Genomic DNA, 9,155 nt, shown 5'->3' with positions numbered 1-9,155 from the left:
ACTCTATGGGACCCAGTGCAACTTGTCCCAAATAAAATCAACTAAAACTGTCTGAATTTTGGAAAGAAGAGAAGCTGGAGGGTCGACACAGGCCAGCCGGTGCCACAAGGAGGATGAGACCAAATTGTTGGCTATTAAGGTTCGACCTCTATAGGACATTTTTGGGAGCAACCACCTCCATTTCTATAGCCAACCTTTAACCTGCTCAAGAACATTGCCCCAGTTTTTCTTTTTGTAGGTCTCATCCCCCAGGAAGACTCCAAGGTACTTGAGTCCTCCTTTTTTCCACTGTAGGCCACCGGGCAGCCCGAACCGACCCCCCAGCTCCCCTCCCACCATCAGAGCCTTGCTCTTCCCCCAGTTCACTTTTGCAGATGAAATAAAACCAAAATATCTCACAGTGTCAGTTAAAATGTTGATATCTCGTTGTGAGTTGACTAAAACAATGAGATCGTCTGCGTAAACATACAGTTCAAAAGACACAGGACATTGGGGGAAACGCACACCGCTAAGTTTAGCTCTTAGCTTGTGGAGCAGAGGCTCGATGGCTGCCGAATATAACATCCCAGAGAGAGAGCAGCCCTGCCTCACCCCTCTCTGAATCTCAAATGGTGTGCTAAGACCACTGTTAATTTTCAGAACACTCGCAATGTCACTATAGAGAACCCAGACCATTGGCTTTGAAATCAGGGTTGAACCCAAAGGCAGCCAGAGTCTGCCACAAGTACTGGTGTTCAACCCGGTCAAAAGCCTTTTCCTGGTCTATGGAAATAAGACCAGTCTCGACTGCCAATGAACTGGAGAGCTCCAAAACGTCTCGAATTAGAGTGACGTTGTCACTGATGAGCCTGCCGGGCACACAGTAGGTCTGGTCAGGGTGGATGATGGATGCCATCACCTCCCTGAGTCTAAGGGCCAGAGCTTTGGACAGGATTTTATAATCCGTGCACAGCAGGGAGACCGGCCTCCAGTTTTTCAGTTCCTGCAGGTCTTCCTTCTTTGGCAGCAGGGTGATGACGGCCCTTCTTCAGCTCAGAGGCAGTCTGCTGGTCTTTAGGCTATCTGTAATGACCTCGAGCAGATCTGGTCCTATGATGGACCAAAAAGACTTGTAGAAGTCAGCAGGAAAGCCGTCCATGCCTGGAGCTCTGCCGCTCTGCAGGCTCATGGTGGCAGCGTGGAGCTCCTGCAGCGTCACCTCTGCTGCCAGCTCCCTGTTATCAGCCTCGCTGACCTGAGGGAGACCGCTGAGGAAACTGCTTTGCACATCTGGATCATGCGACCACTCACTCCTAAAGAGGTTTTTGTAAAAACCGGCAGCATACTTCCTGATCACTGACGAGTCTAAGACTTCGGAGCCACTACCCGTTCGTAAAGAATGAATGGTCTTCCTTTGTCCGTTTTTTCGCTCTAGCCCAAAGAAGAACTGAGAGGGGGCGTCCATCTGCGTGATGTTCAGAAAGAGAGACCTGACCAGAGCCCCCTGTGCTGAAAGGCCCAGCAGGTTGGCTATGCCCTCGATTTGCTGTAGAGTCTGCTAAGGTCTGCAGCTCTACCACCTGCATCTCCAGATCCTTCATAGACCGGGCTAAGTCTGTAGTGACACCGCGAGTGAACTGCTGGCAGAGCTGCTTTATCTGTGTCTTACCAAAGTCCCACCACTGCTGTATATTAGCGAAGGCAGGTCTGCTCTCTCTATGCGACGACCAAAAACACTTAAAAGCTGTTCTAAAAGCCTGGTCATTTAAAAGGGCTGTGTTAAAATGCCAGTAGGCACTCTTTAAACGAATGTTTTTGATAAAAACACGACAGGAGACTAAAAAATGATCACTAAAACCCACAGGCTGAATAAAACACCTTTTAAAAATATTCAAATGGTGTTTAAAACAATAAAAGCGGTCCAGTCTGGCCAGAGATAAAACCCCCTCCCTGCTGTGGCTCCAGGTGTACTGTCTGTGCTGACTGTTAAAAACCCTCCACACATCACTCAGCTCCTGATTCTCCATCAGCTGTCTGAGTGTGTGAGATGAAAGTGGGTGTGGTTCAGGATGGTTCCTGTCTAGGGTTGGGTTTTCTGTGCAATTAAAATCATCCCCTAAAAACATAAAACCATCATCATCACAGTTCTTAACACAGTCGCTTAAAATGTGGGAGCAAAGACATTAAAGCTTCACATTTTCAAACACAGCTTTAACTTTCATTAAAACACCTGGAATAACCTCGTCAACAATAAAAGAAAAAGGTAAGAAACTCTGAGCAAATAAAATCCCCACCCCTCCACTCAGATTCGATCTGTGGCTTAAAATCGTCTCCCCTTTAAAAGCCCTTTTCCAGTCACTTTCATTGTCTGTGGTGCTGTGGGTTTCCTGAACAAACATAACATCAATTCTTTTAGTCTAAATCAGTTTAAAAGAGCGGCTAGTTTAAAATCAGCCCTGGCCCCGTTCAGGTTTAAGGTGTTGATATTAAAATCACACATGGATAAAAAAGAAATAAACATAAAATAAAAAAAACAGTCAAAAGAACGGTTAGTAAAGAGTAAAAGAATCTAAAAATCATCATCATCATCATCATTAATGATTTGAGCTTTTACCTTCAGTACGAGTTTTCTGAGTCTATATATCTCCTGATCTGTTAAAACCTCCTCCCACAGCTCTTCCCGGTGAGAGGCCTGGCTGACTCAATAAATAAGCGCAGGTCGGGGAAAAAGTCCCCAACGTTAGGCAGCCTGGAGCCTTTAGTCTGCTCCAGGAAGGTTTTTATTTCGGTGTGTAGGCTGACTGAGAGTCCTCCTGAGTCAGAGAAAAATCACTCTCTGACTCCGTGGACATCTTTACGCTCAGTTTCTTTGCTTTGATATTCTCTTTAACAGATTCAGTCATTTTCCTTTACTGAGACACTTTAAGTAAGTCATCATCTGAGATATCCTCCTCCATTATTTCTTCACTCATTTCTTTACTTCTTTTCACGCTCTCATCAGCTGTGACTGGCGACATGGCTTCACTTTCTTACTCCACAGCAACCGGAGCCTCCGCAACCAGGGGAAGCTGCGCCGCAGGGGGATCCCCCGCGACGGAGGGCTCCCTCAGAGCGGGAACAACAGGCCTCGCGGCAGCGAAGTGCAGCGCCCCCGCAGCAACGGGCAGCTCTCCCCCCCCGGCACTGCACTGCGCCTCTCTCCGGGCAGGAGCGAATCAGATGCCCCTCTGCCCCACAGCCAAAAAATGTCATTGCTCCAGTTGCTGCCGCGAGGCCGGTTGTTCCCGCTCTGAGGGAGCCCTCCGTCGCGGGGGATCCCCCTGCGGCGCAGCTTCCCCTGGTTGCGGAGGCTCCGGTTGCTGTGGAGATGCCCCTCTGCCCCACAGCCAAAACATTTCATCGTCTCCGAGGAAACAAAAACCACATAATTAAAACCATCAACTTTGAAAGAAAAAGACAGGTTTAGATCTGTGCTTTTATCCTTTAGGATCATATAAGCCTGTCTTCTATGACACACAACATGCTTTAATTTTGGGGATTTACACCCGAGGGAGACCATCTTGATGGGTGACACCAGTTGTCCGTACCTGGACAGCTCTTTTCCCAACATTTCATTTTTTATAAACGGGGGAGCGTTGGAAATAGTAATCTTTTTGGCCGGGCTAACGAGAGAGGAGACGGGAGTGAAGGTGTCTTGAATGACCACTCCCCTCTCCACCACCTCGCTAACCTTAGCCTTGCTGTCCAAAAACATTACAATAGCCCCGTTCATGCGAGAGGCAGACTTAAGACAGCTGTACCCGACCACCTCTCCCACCGCCAGACCGGCTTCCTCAACCGAGCACTGCACCGCGGGGTGAAGCTTGATCGCATGACGGCGAGTCAGCTTTTCAAACTCCGCAGCTGCAGTCTCCACCACGGGCATTGTGCCAAACAAAGCACGCTGCCCTCAAACAAACAAAACCACACACACGCTAACACACACACTAAACCACTGCCCTTTTAACACCGAATAATAAAGTAACGACTCATAAACACACAGGGAGAGGAGCAGGAGCTTGGTGTGTCAGATCCCCCCGGCAGTCTAAACCTATAGCAGCATAACTATGGGCTGGTCCAAGCCTAAGCCAGCCCTAACTATAAGCTTTATCAAAGAGGAAAGTTTTAAGTCTACTCTTCCTGGTAATTGAAGGCTCTACCTCCAACACTACTCTTAGAGACTTTAGGTACCACAAGCAGGCCTGCATCCTGGGAGCGCAATGTTCTAGAGGGGTAATATGGCACTATGAGCTCTTTAAGATATGATGGTGCCAGACCATTAAGAGCGTTGTAAGTAAGAAGAAGGATTTTAAATTCTATTCTAGATTTTACAGGAAGCCAGAGCAGAGAGGCTCATACAGGAGAGATGTGATCTCTCTTCCTAGTTCTTGTCAGCACACGTGCTGCAGCATTTTGTACCAGCTGCAGAGTTTTTAGTGACTTATTAGGGCAGCCTGATAGTAACGAATTACAATAATCCAACCTGGAAGTAACGAATGCATGGAATAGTTTTTCTGCATCGTTTTGAGACAAGATGTGTCTGATTTTTGTTGGGAAGATGAAAGAAGGCTGTCCTTGATATTTGTTTTATGTGGGAGATGAAGGACATATCCTGATCAAATAGAACTCCCAGATTCCTAACAGTAGTGTTGGATGCCAGGCTGATGCCATCTAGGGCAGCTATATCATTAGAGAAAGAATCTCTAAGGTGTTTTGGACCGAGCACAATAACTTCAGTTTTGTCTGAATTAAGTAGCAGAAAGTTTCTAGTCATCCAGATCTTTATGTCCTTAAGGCATGCTTCTAGTTTAGATAGCGTGGTTTCGTCTGGCTTCATTGATAAGTATAATTGAGTATCATCTGCGTAACAATGAAAATTGTTGTTTCCTCATGATATTACCAAGAGGAAGCATATATAAGGTAAAAAGAATCGGTCCGAGCACAGAGCCTTGTGGAACTCCATGACTAACTTTGGTGTGCATAGAGGACACATTATGAACATTAACAAACTGAGATCGATCTGCTGAATAAGATTTAAAACAACTTAATGCAGATCCTGTAATGCCAATTAAATGTTCTAGTCTCTGTAACAGGATGTGATGGTCTATCGTGTCGAAAGGGGCACTAAGATCTAACAGGACGAGTACAGAGAGAAGTCCTCTGTCTGAAGCAGTAAGTAGATCATTTGAAACGCGCACAAGTGCTGTCTCAGTGCTATGGTGGACTCTAAATCCTGACCGAAAGTCCTCAAATAAACTGTTGTTCTGAAGAAAGTCACATAATTGATTAGCGACTGCTTTCCCAATGGGATGAATGCTGTCTCCTCCGATCAGACCAGGCTTTCCCCAGAATGCCTGCCAGTTATCTATGAAGCCCACATCGTTTCTCGACAGCCAGCGGTTGAATGATGACATGCTGCTATACATGTCATCACTCGTCAGATTGGGCAGGGGTCCAGAGAAAACTACGGAGTCCGACATCGTCTTTGCAAAAAATAAGAGTCCCACCCTGAACAGTTCTACATACAATCTTTTTTTTCACACTCATAGCGCCACCTACTAGTAAGAGCCAGTAGTAACTCTCATATACAATGTTCAATCAGCTTAAAATTTCACAAGCATGTTGCCAGTCACGGCCTGAAGAGATCTACATATTGATTTTCGCTCATACTCAAAGTGCCACCTACTGGAAATTTTGGTCAGGAGAGCTTAAGGTTGATTAAGGTTTCAATCAATCAATCAATCAAATTTTATTTGTATAGCGCCAAATCATAACCAGAGTTATCTCGAGACACTTTACAAAAAGAGCAGGTCTAGACCGACTCTTTGTTATGTTATTTAAAGAGAGGCCCAACATGAATCACCATGGGTAGCACTTAGCAATATTCGGCACATTGGCAAGGAAAAACATCCTTTTAACAGGCAGAAACCTCGAGCAGAACCAGACTCATGTTCAACATCCATCTGCCTCGACTGGATGGGCCAAAAATGGGATAGAAGGAGATGCAGGATAAAGACAGGCAAAGAGAGCAACAACAACATATGTCCTGAAGAATAATCTGTGAGTTTTCGTCAGAGGGCGTGTCCTGGGCGGCGCTGCAAATACAAGCTTTGCCATGATGCCTCGCCATTATATTAATCAGCAGTGGCGAGATCGAAAAGTGGCCGATGGCATGCCTTTCAACAAGGACATATGTTGTTGTGGTAACAAGAACATATGTTGTTGTTGCTCTCTTTGCCTGTCTCTATCCTGCATCTCCTTCTATCCCATTTTCGGCCCATCCAGTCGAGGCAGATGGCTGTTCAACATGAGTCTGGTTCTGCTCGAGGTTTCTGCCTGTTAAAAGGAAGTTTTTCCTTGCCAATGTGCCGAATTGCTAAGTGCTACTCATGGTGGATTCATGTTGGGCCTCTCTTTAAATAACTCAACAAAGAGTCGGTCTAGACCTGCTCTTTCTGTAAAGTGTCTCGAGATAACCCTGGTTATGATTTGGCGCTATACAAATAAAATTTGATTTGATTTGATTTGATTTCCCCTCAGTGATATGCCACTTGTCTTCAAGAAGCAGGTGGCGCTCGAAAGTGAAAGGGCATATGAAAATACAGTGTTAGGTTGCATGTATCGATTACACCCGATTTCATCATCATTGATGCAAGAAGTACTTACTTTTAATTATATTTTAATTTGCCATGCTATTTTAATTATCAAAGTATTTTAAGCTCACAGGAAAACTGCCACAAGCTATTCAGATTTTTATAATGACTTTTCTCAGTATCACACTTCTTTTTAGAGGGGCTGGACAAGATATGAATGAATCAAATTCATTCAATCAAATTTTATTTTAATAACGCCAAATCACAACCAAAGTTTTCTCAAGACACTTTACAAAAAGAGCAGGTCTAGACCGTACTCTTTGTTATTTAGAGAGAGACCCAACATGAATCACCACGAGCCGCACTTTTTCACAGTGGCAGAAAAACTTCCTTTTAAGAAGCAAAAACCTTGAGCAGAATCAGATTCATGTTGGACAACCATCTGAAAAGACGGGATGGGCCGAAAAATGGGATAGAGGGACATGCAGGATAAAGACAGGCAGACAGAGCAACTACAAAAACAACATATGTGACCTGGGGTCCGTTTCACAAAGCAGGTTTAGTGAAAACTCTGAGTCTGTTAACCCTGAAATGAGGGAAACTCTGAGTTTTCCATTTCACAAAGGGAGGTAACTCAAACCAGAGAAAGTGGGGTAACTCTAGCCTGTTTCACAGAGAGAGGTAACTTAAGCTCTCGGTCAGTTACCGTAGAAACAGACTCTATGAACATAACCTGGTTGGGACAAGGTTTTTCTCAAGGAACCTCGAGTTTCTCTTTGTCTCCGCCTTCTTTCAGCCACACACGGTATTTGATTTCCTCATTCATTCAGTCAGCAGGCGAGTTTTGGGGTAGCATAGTTCTGCCATCTGTTATTTAAAGAAATCAGTCTGTAGGCCTATATTAGAAGTGCATTAGGCACAGTAGGTGGCAACTTTTTTCACTAACATGGCATGTCCTTTTGACAACGATCCCGTGGATGAAGGTGCAGCATTACTGCACAGAGAATTAAATATTCTCCGGGATATGGTTCAGACTGCGCATAGATGTTCTAGCACTTCCAGACAATTATGTTTTTGAGCGGTACCGTTTCACGCCACAGTCCATCATCTACATACACAGCCTAATCTGCCCTTACATTTGGAACATTACCAACCGTAGTCATGCTCTCACATCCCAGCAGATATTGTGTGTTCCGCTGCGTTTCTTTGCAAATGGGAGTTTTTTTGTACAATGTCGGAGATGCAGAGCACTTGAGTAAGGCAACTGTATGCAGGGCGGTCAGAAAAGTGTGCCTCGCCCTGAAACGGCTATTACCCATCTTTGTTGTTTTCCCTGGACATAAACCTGTCAGAGCCACCAAGGAGGAGTTTCACAGGATTGCAGGTGAATGATGTAGAGATCCGTTAAATGACTTTTAAATTATATTCTGTTAATGACATTGTGCTGCAACCTCAGACTGGGATTAGTCATTTTAATTTCTTTTAGGATTTCCCAGTGTGATTGGCTGCATAGATGGTACACACATCCCCATCACGGCTCCCTCACATGATGAAGCAGATTATGTGAATAGGAAGTCCATTCACAGCATAAATGTGCAGGTACATGTAGATTGACTACTGTTTCAAAATGTTAAAGACTGCATCATAGTTCAACATCTGTCATTCTCTGCACTGTCAAGATCATATGTGATGCTGCATACATCATTTCCAATGTGGAGGCCAAGTGGCCTGGGTCTGTTCATGACTCAAGGATTTATCGCGAGTCTAACCTGAGCAACAGACTGCAATGTGGTAAGCAGCCTAAAGATTTGCTCAATATATTTCACTTGTCGCCCTCCTTAAATATACTCTAATGTATCCACTATACATTACAGGAGAGTTTGATGGCCTTCTGCTGGGTGACAGGGGTTACCCATGCCAACCTAGGCTGCTGACCCCTTACCCTGACCCTGAACCAGGCCCCCAACAGAACTTCAACCGGGCTCACTGCAGGAAGAGAGCCCGGGTGGAGATGACCATAGGCCAGCTGAAAGCCCGTTCCCAGTGCCTACGTCACCTCAGGGTGACCCCTGAGAGGGCCTGTGATATTATTGTAGCATGTGTTGTTCTTCATAATATTGCCACTATTAGAGGAGAGCAACACCCTGCCCTACAAATTGAAGACCCTGATGATGACCCCATCCACCTGCCAGCTATGCAGGACGGCAGAGCAGTCAGAGACACCATATGCCATAATCACTTCAGAGATTAAGTCACCATCATCACCACCACCACCACGGTAGTCAAATAAAGACATAATACACATTTCATCTGGTCTTCTTTATTTCCTACAAATACAAGAGCTAGTTTAGTTAATGTTCCAATAGTTAACATAATTAAAATAATTCACCTGTGACCATGCACCCACCTCTAACTTGTGCTCCAGTATTTCAATTTCTAGATCTGCCCTCCTAATCTGGCGATCCAAGTATTGAATTTCGTTGTCGTTTTTTTGGATTTTTTTCAGCAGGTGAATTTTGTAAATCTCTCGGTAACTGGGAATAC

General features: G+C 45.0%; 1 pseudogene; it reads left to right on the top strand.

Annotated features, from left to right (window-relative positions):
• Positions 1–7,557: 7,557 nt before the first annotated feature.
• Positions 7,558–8,862, top strand: LOC138591366 (putative nuclease HARBI1; annotated as a pseudogene).
• Positions 8,863–9,155: the final 293 nt, after the last annotated feature.

Source organism: Semicossyphus pulcher, unplaced genomic scaffold (assembly GCF_022749685.1).
Source record: "Semicossyphus pulcher isolate SPU_LCO1_2020_fin unplaced genomic scaffold, fSemPul1.0.p SCAF_1, whole genome shotgun sequence".
Lineage (NCBI taxonomy): Eukaryota > Metazoa > Chordata > Actinopteri > Labriformes > Labridae > Semicossyphus > Semicossyphus pulcher.
Note: the sequence above shows the minus strand (reverse complement) of the source record. Positions and strands in the feature narration are given on the sequence as shown.